General features: G+C 43.8%; 1 long non-coding RNA gene across 1 annotated transcript; it reads right to left on the bottom strand.

Moving 5' to 3' along the window:
• Positions 1-2,515: 2,515 nt before the first annotated feature.
• On the bottom strand, positions 2,516-13,463 carry LOC102373896. The gene is made up of 3 exons (XR_001358196.2): positions 13,373-13,463; positions 12,148-12,276; positions 2,516-3,506 (listed from the first exon to the last, which is right to left on the bottom strand). It is a non-coding gene; the product is annotated as an uncharacterized LOC102373896 (long non-coding RNA).
• Positions 13,464-14,646: the final 1,183 nt, after the last annotated feature.

Raw genomic sequence — 14,646 nt, 5'->3', positions numbered from 1 at the left:
CATAGGGAGTCTCTGCTGGTCTGTGTTACAGAATGCCATTGTATCCAGCCGGTAAAAATCAGAGACTATCAACCTCTCTCATACCAAAGAAATAGCTCTATAATGTAGATGAAAGTCTGCAGCACTACTAATAAGGTCAATACAAACTACATCAAACCCGTTAGGTCAAGATGAATAACAACCAGGATGTGCTACACAAGACCATGCAGAGAATTCGCAGATGGACAAGCAATCTCAATTAAATTGTCCTCCCCCTCCCATTCTCCTCTGAATTACAACTCTAAACCCCCTTAATTATCCAAACTCAATTACACTCGCAGTATGTGAAGCTTCCTGTTCAGACAGATTTTTCTTTCCTCATTTGGAGTGTTTGACTTGCATTAAAGGTCCCTTGGTGTCTGTAGTAGGGAGAATGTCCTGAAGATGGGGCAGGACTGCGAGATACTCAAAAGTTTTCTTTATTTCCTCCATTCCAGGCCTGACAAGATCAGGCATTAAGTCTCTCAATTTCTAGCCAGATGGAATTGCAGCATGTCTAATATAACTCTCTTCTCTATCTTAAACTAAACATTTGTTTTGCTAGTCACAACCATCCCTAATACCCTTTCGTGCTATTTTTCAGTCCTAAAGATTTCCATATGTACTTTCCAAACTGACTCTCTAAGCAGTATTTTTGTTTGAATTGTTCCTGGGAACAAAAACACGGTGCTAATCGAATTCCTACCAAAGAGAACATTAGTGGCAAGGCAGACAGCAAGATAAGACAATAGAAGGAAGCAGTTAAAAGATTCCTTTTCATTTCAGTGCTGTGGCTTCATTGTGCAGGCTGAACTCGCACATTTTCATTCAAAGGGGACACAGTTCCAGGATTGCAATGAAGCTCATAAATAATTCAAGCTGCTGTTTGTTTTAGTTTCTGCTGCTGAAGAGGCCAATCTCCAGGTGTTTCTCACCATGTTTTGCTCGTATTCTCTACGGCAACCCAAGCCAATGGAAGTTGGAAAGTGCCATTTGCGTTCACACTGAAGTGTTTCATTCCCCTCCCTTGCCCCCCTCCCCAACATCCCTGCCCCAGAAACTACATGTGCTCATACAGTCTCTTTAGACAACAGTGCCAAACTGGCAGCTACTGGGAGCTCTAGAGCAGGAGGTGCCTCCCTGCTGAGGTTAACAAGTAGTATTACTGCAGTGTCTAGAGACCAAACTGAAATCACTGCATGGGGCACTGTACAGATCATGCCTAGTTAGCCAGATAAGGCTGAGAGGAAGGTTCCTACTCTGGCATCTTTCTTCATAATACTGGACTAGATTGACCAAAATAGATTTTAATCAACTCGTGCAACTCCCTGTGTAGACAGGCTTTTCTTTTCGAGTGGCTCATTTGGTGCAGTCTAAACAGATTCCAACTTCAGCTAAACTGAAAGGAGTTTAATTTAAACATAAAGGTGTCTACGGTAATTTAACTTCTCACCCGTAGTGCAATTCTATCATGTAGATGACCTCCTGAGGGCAAAGAGCTGTGGCACAGAAAAATGTAGGGACAGAAATAAGTGGCAGAGCCAGACATTGATCCCAGATCTGTGAATCCAGTGCAGTGCACTGAACATAATATTATCTTTCCTCTCGACCTACGCACTTGCTGTTTGTGCTACAGCTGCCTTCAGATACTCAACACAAACTGCATCATGATCAGAGCGAGCTGTAAAAGGAATCAAGAGGTCTCCTCCTTTGGCTGGAGCAGGGTAGCAGGTTCGCACTCTTCCTGTTTAAGAGGAAGCCTCTATTTCCAACACCTTCCACAAACACACATCTGTTCTGCACTAGAGCTGGCCAGAAAACAAGAATTCCATTTTGAAAAGAAATTTCAGGAGTTTGGCATTTGGTTTAGTTCCATGTCGGGCTGAAACAGGGACATTCAATTTTTTTTTATTTTTTTATTTTTTGACAAAGAGTCAGAAAGGGATGGACAGATAGACACCCTGTCCTCAGAACAGGAGCTGCGTTTCCTGCAAGGGTAGGTTATCAGCTGTCCTGGCAGACCTTCTCTCTCTGCCAATCTCTTGCCTAAGGATGCCACCTTGGATCCATAAAATCTCCCTAAAGAGCATCCCATTAGAACAGGGGTGAGCAAAATATGGCCCGGGGGCCAGATCCGGCCTACCAGGCCATTCTATCCAGCTCACGGGGCCCCTAAAAAAATTATAAAATTAATATTTATTGGCTCCTAGCTGCCTGTCAAAGATGACAGGAGCCAGGGGCAGTAGGACCCAGAGGAAAATAGTGGCAGGACCCAGCAGCAAGGTCTACCCAGCCCTGGCCCCCCAAACAGAAACACCCTGCCTAGCAGAGGCTTCTGGCCTGGGACCATGGGGCTGTTCCTGCTTCCCTGCACTGGAAAGGGAAATGCAGCCCACAACAGTTTGCCCAAACTCAGTAAGCGGCCCTTCACCTGAAATAACTGCCTGCCCCTGCATTAGAACATGGATACAATTGCGTGAAGAGCTTTTGCTTTGACACATCCCCATTTTCCAACAACAGCAAAACACGCTTTCTTGAAAAAGTCCACACTTGGCTATTCTGGCCATTAGTTATTCCACTCATGGCCCACCTGAGCACCTCATACCTAGGATGCAAGGTGCAGGAAGATGAATGAAGTCACACTTTAGGGGTCTTGAAGACAAAGACTGCAACAATGGGGATGAGAGTCATTTTGTTATGGCCCAGTATCTGCTTGGACAGGTTTCTAGGTTTGTTATTACAGACTGGAATGGGTTATACAGTATTATCTACCTCTCGCTCATGCTTTGATCAACAGAAAAATAGCCAATGTTGATATCTACTTTGCCATCTTTAGGTTTCAGTGCTATCACGCCAATCTCTTGAATTAGACTTATCACAACTAGGATATAGAAAATGTCATTTATTACCAGTGTGCTCATTTCACAGATTAGTGTTGTAGTTAAAAATACTAAAACTTTTCTTTTCCTCCCTGTTTCCAGGACCATTTCATTATTTTACATTGAACAGGTTTGGGTAAAATGCAGAAGCAAGCCAGAGAGCAGGAGCTGCATGCCAGGACTGCCTCCAGGTGAGCTGCCTAACCACCAGGCCACCCAAACCTTTTACCTTCTTTCACTGTAACATGAAAAAATCTTGATCTTCTTCCTGTACCATTGCCCAGGAGGCAGGAGAGAGCTCCACCTCCACACACCAGCGCTAGCAGGGGGTGGGAGGTGGATAGGGCACTCTTCTGAGCAGTGCAAAGAAGCTGGGAAGGAATTGAACCCAGGCCTCCATCACCATAGTCATGTCATCTAGCCATAAGGCTATTGTATCAAAAGGTAAGTGTATAGCTCTGATGGTGTTGGTTGGTATCCATGCTTTGAGCCTCCTTACTAGGTCAGGCCCCTCTGGGGATGAAGACAAGGGACTACATCCTTTCTAGCCTGGATCGGGGTGAGGTGGGGGACAGTCACCAAGTTGTTCAAACTGTAGTGGTTCTGGACCTGCACAGAAGCAGAATTTTAGGTTCTTGAGACACTTTAAGTCAAACAGGGAGATGCAGCCAGGAATAGACAGCTGATCAGAGGTTTATGGGCCATCATTTTGGATTCAGGAACCTAAGTCCTTCATCGGATCTAGCCCCAAAAGCAGGATCTCACAATCCTCAGCTAAATTTACTATTGCTAAGATGCAATTTTGTACACTATATGTAAGCAATAAGTATAAGGGTGGAATGATTACTTCACCATGCACTAATTTAATCCTCTCTCTAGTGCAGAGGGTGGCAGCTGTGCTGGGGATAGGAAACGTTTTGGCTAAGGCTCCAGGACAAACCCTCACTTCTACCAAGAACATGGTCAGAGCCAAGCATGTAGATGGAGATCTATGAATAACTAGACTCCAAGTATTATATAAAGGCAGCTGAGAATCATTATCCCGTTCATGCAAATGAGGAAATTGAAAAAGACATAGGTTAAGTGACTTACCTAAATCAAGCAGTCAGGCAGTGACAAAGCTATGAGCAGAACCCTTTTCCTTTGACTCAAAAACTCTAGCCAGTGAACTATCCTTTAACTTTAATTCATAACATACAGGACCTCGGTCCTTAAGGTCCTAGCAGAAAGACTTGTATAAGCTAAAGGGAGCTCAATTTCTCTCTCACAAAGCTAAAGGACAGAGCTGTCCTTGCTATTATTGGAACCAGGTGGTCCAAGAAACTGTGCTCTTACAGACATCAAACTTAGACCTTTCAGCCCCTCTCCAGCTCAGGAGTGCTAAAATTTGACTTGTGAACCAGGAAAGAACCTCGGCTGGTCACAGGTGAAAGACATTTGCTAACAAAGTCATCCATGTGTTCCCTTGAAATAATAATTAGCAACCCTTCCAGCTGCTTAAGTCAAAGGTAAATTGGAGGCAGCCATCCTTTCCTTGCTGCCCACTTCTGAGAAGTTAAAGGGACCCAGCCCATGCTTATAAGAACAAAAAACACTCAGAAGGGACATTGTGTCATATAACAGGTTTGCCTCCTATTTGTGCTCACTGTTGTATATAAACTTAATGCCCGTGTTGTTTGTGCCTGATCAACCAGTGGAGATTGTATATCTTGTGCAAACCTAGTTTTAGAGAACTGGCAGGATCAGGATGGAGAAGGAAAGGTTAGTTTAGGGCTTGACAACCTTCACAGGGCCATTAAGCGGACTGTATCCTGCCATAAATATTCGCACAAAACTTCTGACCTCAGTAGTGGTTTTCAGTGCAAAATGATGACAGGATGTGGTCTGAGAGCTCTCTCTTATATTAGGGTTTTCCACTGAGATCAATGGACATGGGTCCTAGTTTAACTGCCTGAGCTTCAGTCCCAGCTATGAAGAGACCCATTGTTTTCCTGTGGCCTGCAGTAGGGTATATATATGTTTGCCAGAATTGTGTTCAGGGAAAAAAGCAAGATGTATTTTGATTGTTGAAGCATACCAAAAATGTCTGATAATTAAGGGAGAATCTTTCTTTCGCACATCCCAGAATATCTTCCATCAGTTCTCCACTATTTACCACTAATACTATTTAACACTATTATCCTCTCCACTATTTACCAGCTACATTCATTCCTCTCTCCAGCCCCCTTCCCCCACAATCTGTCTCTCACCCACCAACTCCTCAATTTACATCTTCACTGATTGCCTTTCTTGCATGCAGCCCAGCTTCTGGCTTCTTTACTATTCATTCCCTCCAGGAAGAGCACACACCAACTGCAGATGCTTCCTCAGCCTGACGAAGGGTATTTATGGTCAAAAGCTTGCAAAGATTTTTTCCAACTATTTGAGTTGGTCTAATAAAAAGGTATCATATTTACCCAAAAAACCTTGTCTTCTATCAGTTCTGACGTGTGTGTGTGTGTTGGGGGGGGGATGTAAAAAAATATTAACGCACCCAAACTTTACATCAAATTTTAAGTCAGTTTTTCCCTTTGCCTTGCAAAGCTAGGTCATCTCTATTTTAGTGTTTACAAACCACATTTTCTCAGGAAGATCTCTGTGTTTGCCCCTTTATATAGGGGCTTTGCCTAGATGTTCTCTCTCTGGGGGAGCTCATTACAGTATTGATACCTACGTATAGAATTCAGGCATTTATCTTTAAGCACTGAGGGTTGAAATTGTTGCCTGTAGTCTCATTCTTTAGAGAGATTGAATTTTGGCTGAGGTTTTAATCTGGTGATCCTGAAAATACTTTTCAAATAACCCTAGATAAAAAAAAAATTCTGCTAGTGAAATCAGCATCTCAGAGGTTAAAAACCGCACTTTCTAAAAAGGAAGTAGGTTTGTTTTGTGCCTTTTTTTCTGGAAATTGTTAAAACAATAAAAACAAGGAACAGTAGAGCACACTTAGTAAAGGAACAAATTTCCTGCTTGCAATGGCTCTGATAAATTTCAATCACAGATGACAGGGGAAAGGAAAAAAAAAAAAAACCCTCTTCCTGGAAAGCCAGACAGGATAGAATTGATTTGAGACATCTTCATCCCCAGAACAGCTGGTATTGGCTAATCATCAAAAACCAGAGCCTCAAACCTACAGGAAACGGAGAAGAGGGAGAAAGTCTGAATCAAACTTTTAGGTTCCAAATGTGTAAAAGAAAAAAAGCATGCGCACACGCACGCACGCACACACATGCACGCACACCCCCCTTCCTGCCGACAGACAGATGCCAAAGGAAGTGCCAGTGCCCTGACTAATAAAAAGAACTTGAAAATCTATAGCCTCTTGTGCCAGGCACAGCCAGCAGCCAGCACCCGATTAACTGTGGGTGGCTGCCTGACGGGGCTGCTGCCGGATGGACTGGACAGCTCAGCATGAATCACAGGGGCAAAGGATTCCTTCAGTCCTAGTGGAATTGGTACAATATGCGAGGCTTGCCTGACTGGTATTTTTTATATCCCCTTTCAGAGAGTGGCAGCTTCCTTCCTGATGTGTTCTGTGGGCAGACAGCAGGCAGATGACTATTCATTGGGTGCACTGTGCGTATGGGAGGGACAGAATGAACATTGTGTTACCCAGAGGGGTGATAGACTGAAAACCCCCAGAGACCGAATTGGTCGGGCTGCTCACACAGCAGCTAGCAGCTGCAAAATCTTCTCCCTGCAGCCCTGCTGGTGGGACTGATGCATCCCCATCCCACGGCCTCTTCATGACAGTACTAGCGAGCCACGAAACAAGCTTGTAGCCAGGTCAGCATCTCCCTGGAGCGTGTAATTTCTGCATCATCCTTGTGACAAACCCAGATGCAGGGGCTATTTCATGGCAGGGCAGAGCCCAAGACAGGGCAGGACAGTCAGAGCCTAAGACAGGTCCCTAGCTTAGGGTGGAAAGGGGCCTCTGCATGGAGAGGGAAAATGCTTGCATTAGCTCCAGGATTCATCTGGCCTTCTCAGTATAAATTCATGGCTGCAAGGACAACCATTCAGACACTGGCCTCTCCGGAGTCTCTTCATGTGCTCTGGATCAGCTGCTCTGAACCTGACGGGCAGACTCACCATCTTCTCCAGTTACTGTGAACGCCTGCCTTTGGCTACTCCAGATAGAAGAGGACCGGTTTTGGGAGAGCAGAAGCCAAAACAGGCGCTCAGACCTGAACATCTTATTGTCCTTGAAGGAGAGTCTTAACAGATCCCTCTTAGCTTGGTGCCTTAGCAAATGGGGGAGGGAACACGTATTTGTGCTTCTCACACCCTTTCAAGTCTAAAATGCTTTAGAATGGGGGTATCAAACATACTGCCTGCAGGCTGGATCCAGCCATCAAGAGATGGTGAAAAGCCCTGCATGCCAGATGATCCATGACTACCAGCAGCCAGGCAGCTAATGCTGCCACCACTCAAGACCTGGAGCTGCCGGTGCTAGAGCCATAGCATTAGTGAGACCAACACCCAGAGGGTAAAAATATAGCATTTTTGGTGCTGCTGGGAACTAAAGCATGTGGAGCCCATCCCCACCCCCCTGGAGCTGGCAGGGCTGACACTGCAGCTCAGGCAACTACAGATCTGGGGCTTGTGTGGCAGGCAGCAGTGCTTTAGCTCCTTGGATGCTGATGTAGAGAGTCACTGCAACAAGTCCTGTGGAGCGGATCTGGAGGTGGGTTATCTACCTCCTGAGAGGCCCTGTGGTCCAGATCCAGCCTGCCAACTCATTTGACAATACTATTGTAGACAGAAGCAGACTGAAAGGGTAGCCAAGGGAAGAACAACTATAATGAAAATGCAGCCTGACCCAAAGTGACTGAAATAGCGGGCATCTTTCCACTGACTCCAGATAGGCACTAGATCAGACCCCTGGGCAGCAGGCAGTCTGTTCCAAACACCAGGAGCTGTAGCAAAGCATAGGGCTGCCAGGGGCAAGAATGCAAGCTGCAGGGGTGTCCCAGCAATGTGTGAGGTCTTGAGCTCTGCCAGAGACAGGAGCCTGAGAGACAGGCAGGCAGAAGCCAGGAAAGCTGAAGTCTAAGCTATAGTGAAGAGCCTGAGGGGCTTGCTGAGCCTTAAGGCATGACAGGGGCTTTGGCATGAGAAGCAAATAGCTGAGGCCAAGGGGGCCAATAGTCTGACCTTGAGAGGGTCCAGAAAGGTGGGCTGAGGCCAAGAGGGCCAAACCTGCTGCCTAAGAAGAGCAAGAACAAGGGCCCAGAGCAAAAGACAAGGTCCAAGGGGAAGAAAAGGGGAAAAGTCAAGAGGGCTGAAGCACCCAACAAAGGTTTGGAAGCTTAAGTGGGACAAGCCTTGCATTAGGGATGAGCTGCCCCACTTCAGTGATAACTGGTAACATCTGTGAGGCATAGACATGGCTGGACCGGTGGAGAAGGCCATGGATCTAGTCCTTAGGGCTGGCAGGGCCTGAGAAAATGGACACTGAGGGCAAAGAGAAAAAGAAGACCCTGTAGACTCACCAACCCCAGGAAAGATCATCTTAGAAATATTATGTGGAAAAAATTTTTTGCAAAACATAAATATACCCAAAATGTGAGTCTCTCAGTTTTTCCAAGAAAAACTGACAAAACAAAAGGACTTTTCTGTTCTCCTGAAGTCTCTCTTCCTTTCTGCCATCACAGACATGGAGCTTCTCATGTGTACTCAACTCCTCCTACCCCTCCACTTGCCCCAATTAGCTTTTCCTCTTTTATCCACTCCCTTCCTTTTCTCTTTTGACTTGCTCCAGTTCTCTCTCTGCATACAAGCATGTGCCATCTTAAAAGTCAAACCAGCCTTGCCCCCATTTGCTTCTTTAGCTATTGCCCCATCTCTGCTCCCTTTCATCTGCAAGTTAACGAAATGCTCTGTCTGAAGTTCCTCTCTCCAGTTTCCACTAGCTTCCCCACTAAGCCTTTATTCCCATATCTCTTCTTGATTGTTATATACAACACCACTATACTGCCTGTCTGGCCATCACCTAGGACTTGGACTCTTTTACAAACCCAAAATGTGGGGAACTAAGTCTTGTAAAAATCTTTCCATGTACCATTTCTAATAGGATGATTTCTACTATACATCCAAGCAGCTTAAATAAATTGTATGCTGCTCCACATCTTCTTCCATCTTTTTACTGCAACATCTCTCCCTCTCACTTTTGAGAAATGCAGTCTTGCTCATATCCATTCAAAGACCTGCTGCTAACATCGTTTAGCTAGTCCAGGATTTTGGCAATGTCATCCTTTTCCTTGTATCCTGTCTCTGCCTCCTGCTTCTCTTCTGCATCAAATGTAAGCTACTTGTCTTCATTTTCAAGGCCCTTTTTTGGCCTATCTGCACCTTTGCTACTGAGATGCTGTCTCCCACCTCTGATCCCCAATTTACCAGTCACATGTTGGGCTTGAAGAGGCTCTGCTTATTCAGTGGGAGCATTGTTAGGAGTTTATATACTGAATTATAAAAACAGCCTTTCCAACATTTAACAGCAGTATACAAGCCAAACACCACATATAGCATCAGCAACATAAGGTCACAGAAAAATAGGCTAGAAAGGGAGCCAAGACCTCATCTAATTCAACCCTCAGCTCCAGGCAGGATAGTTTCTGCCTAAAGCATCCCAACCAATATTTCACTAATCTGCACTTGAAAATGTCCAGTGATGGAAATTCCACAGAGAAAAGATAAAGGACCTTGGCTTGTTATCCAGAGCTAATCAATCCAAAGCTAATTCAAAAGACATTATTTTGCTCCCACTTTAAAAATGATGAAGGGCAAATTCTGCCCTCAAATACATGAGTATAGAACCGATGGGCAAAACTTTGTCTTGAAGGAGAGAGGAGACAGAAGTAAGGAACGCAAAGACGGTATTTCCACCAGCTAGCATCCCACCAGAAAAAACATACTGTACAGTATTAGGAAAGGGCCAGGTCCTTACCTGATGTCATTTATACATATAAATAGCTAGCACCTTTAGAAATCAGGCACTGGGCAGAATACTACAGTCACCTTGGCATTGTGAGGCTGGCAGGAAAAACAATCTGTACTTTTTTCCTTTCGCTCCCCAGTGCAACTCCCTCCAACTTAGTCTGCTCTCTGTACTTGCATGCATCATGGCAACCGAGTCCAGCAGTAGAAGTGGCGTAATACACTGTTTGGGAGGTCTGAAAGAGCAAGCTCCGATTATGGAATCCCACACTCGGTTGTGATCCTCCCCCACTGCTGTCTAACAAATTGTGAATGCTGATAAACCTCCTGGTCTGGTCCATCCAACTCTGATAAACTGTGGCTCCTGAATCAATTGATTGTGGGTCAGCTGTGGGCAGAAGCAAGTACTTGGGGAATTGCTCATTGCTAGCAGAAAGATGGTTTGCAAATGAGCTGGTGCATTCCCAAAGAAACTTGTCTCTAGCAGCTACAAAGTTTTAATTGTTTCATTGTACCACTTCAACAGGTGCTTCATTTCCAATAGCTGGTTTTGGCTCTGGTGACATGAGATTGTACCACATCCTTTCAGGGAGGTTACATTTCATTCTTTCTGCCCAGATCCTTAATATTAGTTGATCCCAGTCCCATCAGCCACTAGACAACAAGAACAAATTGAAAAGAAAGACTCTTATTTAACAAACCAAACCAATGAAAATAAAAACTTCCCTCTTTTGGCCACAGCGGCTTCTGCCTCTGAGAATTCATCGTTTCAGACCTCTCTCAATAGATATGTGCTAGACTAGTATAAGCACACTGTATAAACAGTCCTTATCCTGTGTCTGTGGTTTTCACAGAATAATACTCATATCCTCAAAAGTATCACTTAACTTTATCTCCACATCCTAAAATGATTCAGCCTTTGAAAAGGAGTTTTGGTCTGAGTTCATCTGATATTTCAAAACTGCAGACAAGAGACTGGAGCAGAGTATTGGCATCTGCAGCAAAACCACAGCATGGTAGCTCCATAAACTACTCCTCTGGCTTCCAAGACCTGGTGCTTTCCGCGGACCACCACTTCAAACCTTGATATTGCTGACTGGCTTAACAATTTGTTCCTGATATCATGTGACAAGTTTCTGAAGCTCAGATGTGTAGTGGTATTTGCTGCTAGTACGAAAAGCAAAAAAAAAAAAAAAAAAAAGAGTTGCACATGAGGTTCTAATTGTCTGAAAAACAGAAACATCTGTTGGAGTCATGAGCAGTTGATTAGTAGAGTTCATTTCCAGGGTAAGGCTTTCAGTGGATCAGCTCATCTATCTGAGCGTGGTGTATGTCACTGCAGTCACTGGGAGTATTTGAAAGAGTTAAACTGAACAGGCAGGAGAGACATAAACAATTTGTTGGGCTGCTGGCACTCCTAAAAACTTGCTACAGTGCTGTAGTCTTCAAAAGTTTATTCCCGCCATATAACTCCATCATGTGAAAGCAATAGCCATTTTAAAAACTTTCTTTCATCCATAGCTAAACATCTGCCAGGCTTTCAGCTATAAAACTGTGTTAGTTTTGAAGCCTCTGACTAGACAGTAAAAGTTTTCTCCATAGATAAAAACTCAACTTCTAAACTCTCGGGTTGAGAACATAGCTTACTTACAAAATGTTCAAAGCAAATGAAATTGCTCAGAAAGTCAAGAGAACAGACGAAAAAGCTTCTTGTTTTAAGAACCTCCTTAGATTTTAACCCAAAGCTTTTCCAGCTCACTAAGCCAACACAAAGATTAGCACCTTGCAGCCTTTTGTAAAAAGCAGTGGCTATTCAGAAAAAAAGCTAATTTATACATGTCTGGCATGATTATTTAATACAAGATTTATTAGAGATCATAACCTCAACTAGCTTTGATTGCTACTGACATAGTCAGACCCACACTGTCTCCCCTCGTTTCCTCATTCTCCCTTGTCTGAATGTCCATATCCATCAATTGTGTCACAAGTTTTTGGGTTAAGAGGCCATCTTTTGGGGCTATCTTTTGATAGTGCTTCGCCTGATAGGGACTGAAGCCACAATTGGGGCACAAATGCAATACTAGAACCTTGAGCAGGAAATACTGTTATTCTGCTTTCCTATGTGATTTTACTAGCCAGGGGGTTTGCAATTCATATAAACATTACAAAGCTTTTTGTAGGCATTTCCATGCTTAACAGTTTAGTTAGCTATGGACTACACTGCTAACCAGGTTTTATCCTTTAAATATACAGGGATCAAAAGTATGTGTACCTTATGATAGCAGATGTTCACGAAGGGCTAGCACGTTACATCCTAGGCGCACGGGAAATCAGCACTTGATGAGGGATGCTTGCCATGTCCTCATTATCCACTCCAATAAGACTCTGCTGACATTCTCATCTGAAAAGAGGCAAGCAAGTGCTACCAGATCACTCACATCTTCCCCCAGAGAATAAGCACTAGCTCACTCTAGGACTTGGAAATAAAGCATTCCTCTTTCACCCCACAGGAGTCCCTCCTGTTTTCCCGAATTCCACATGTGACTCCCTCTTTTGCATATCTCCCATGGTTAAAGTTGTGCTTGCTCAGCTGCTTTTACTAGCTGGTACAAACAAGTAGACAAAATCATCCACACCAGCACTAGCCTCCTGCTGTTGCTCCATGTGGAAGAGGTTGTGAGCTGTCTCTGGAAGAAGAGTGCTGATAGTGAATAATTAGATTTTCCCACTATCGGAGATTTGATCACTCTCCCAATGTTTGGACACTCACCACGCTGTCCTCTTGGGTCTCAATTTACTGGACCTACTTTGCGGATTCGTCTTTCACAGCCCCCTCCAGTACAGCTTGGATCCCAGACCTTGGGCTGACCCTTCAAGGTCCCTGTACCTAAAATCTAACTTCTCCTATAACTGCACCTGCAGACATCCTCCTCAACCCTTCAGGGACACGAGTGACACACACATTTCTGAAGCATATCCAAAACCTATGATAGATTTTTACTGAATAGCACAAGAAAAGCAGAACTCTAGACCAAAATAAGCAGTTCAAAAATCATTTTTAAAAAATCACTTCCCACTCCGTCTTTCTATTTTTTGTTATCATGCAGTCAATTTGCAGCTGAAGTTGGGTGTTGGCATGAGAGAGTCATGGGCTAGGCACAGAAGTTACATGTAAGCTGGTTTAAGTCATCAGAAACTGGTTTAAACCTGTAACAGAACAGAATTTCAGTGCACATAAGCCACTTTCAAAATGGCTGAAGCTGGTTTAAGATGAACCTGGTTATATGTAGTATCAGACTTAACTGATTTGGGTCAAACCAGTTTATGAAACTTCTGTCCCACACCACGGAGTTTAAACCTTCCTGTCTCACCTTCACCCCAGCATCCCAGATTATAGGTTGTAGTTTGGGGAGGAGATTAGCAGCACTATGAATGACAATCTCCCACCAGGTAGAGCCACCTGTCCTCAATATAGCCACTGGCCCAGCTACACTTACCAGATTTAAAAAGTTCAACATATCAAACATAGGCTTGGAACAAATGCATTTCCCACATATCAGGGACAAAACATGAAGCAGATTTCTGAGAGAGACCATTTTATTTTCAGTGTACTCTGAGGGCAAGGATTAGGATAACCTGGTGTTCTCAGTTCATGACTTGGGATAAAGACAGGCCTGTGCCAAGTGTCTTCATTTGCTCATCAGAGTGACTACAAATGACTGTGAATACTATCAAAGATGTTTTATAAGAGGTGATGTTAATTATAAAGTATTTGCCTCATAAACTATATCGGTGCCCTCAACACCAGCCATCCTGTTTCAATCTTTGGCCATATTTCCAAACCTTTTATATACAAACAGAACTGAAAGTAGAGAGCACAGGGAGCACATTTCATATTCATTGTGAAAACGGAGGTCTTTCCTTGCCAATGAACTCTTAACCCAATGACTTTCAAAAGTTTCTGATCATTTTAAGTGCCTCACTTTTTAGTGGCAGCCTAGATTTTTATTTTTTTTAAGTAGGCACTCTACACTTAATCTGGATCCTGAAGGGTGCTGAGCTCATTGCTCCACATCTACCACTACATGGTAATGCAAAAGGGGCTAGCATGGCTGGGAACCAGCCTGTGAAGAGGGAAATGACACCTGGTTAAGCTTTAACTTCAAGGGCCTAATTGTGCAATTAAGTGCTTGGCTAGAGCAAGGACAGAGTACTCTGGTTTCGGATCAAACCCTTTAAGTGCAGTTAAACCTGGCTAACCCAAAAGTGAGGTGCTAATCATCACTAGTCTCTTTTGCAAATCTTGGCCTTAATTATTCTTCCTTTCTGCTAAGATGCTTTGGAAAGTAGCTGTCTTCAGGGATAGACAGGATGTTTCAAGCATTCAAAAAGAAAAGGGGCTGTCACCCCATGAAAAAAGACATGACAATGTGTGCAAAAATATCAATGTAGATTGTCTGTGGCTTAAAAAATTACTTCAACTAATATTTCCCTCTTCTGAATTGGATCCCGGAGCACGTTATTCAAAAGGTCAAGAACTGCAGTTCAACCTTGCCATGTCCTGCAAACAGCAGGGAATGCTCCATGCTGCAGCTTCTCTCTCTCTCTCTCAAACCGCAGGCCCTCCTCCAGACCCCACTAGAGAAAGTTTTGACACACCATTTCAGGCAGCTCAGTTCCACTGGTCTCAAATTGGCATTACATTCCTTGACATTATTTTTATGTAAGAAGGATTATTTGTTAACTTAATGAAGAAAATACCAATAAACAA

Source organism: Alligator sinensis, unplaced genomic scaffold (genome assembly GCF_000455745.1).
Source record: "Alligator sinensis unplaced genomic scaffold, ASM45574v1 scaffold941_1, whole genome shotgun sequence".
In the NCBI taxonomy this organism is placed as follows: Eukaryota; Metazoa; Chordata; order Crocodylia; family Alligatoridae; genus Alligator; species Alligator sinensis.
Note: the sequence above shows the minus strand (reverse complement) of the source record. Positions and strands in the feature narration are given on the sequence as shown.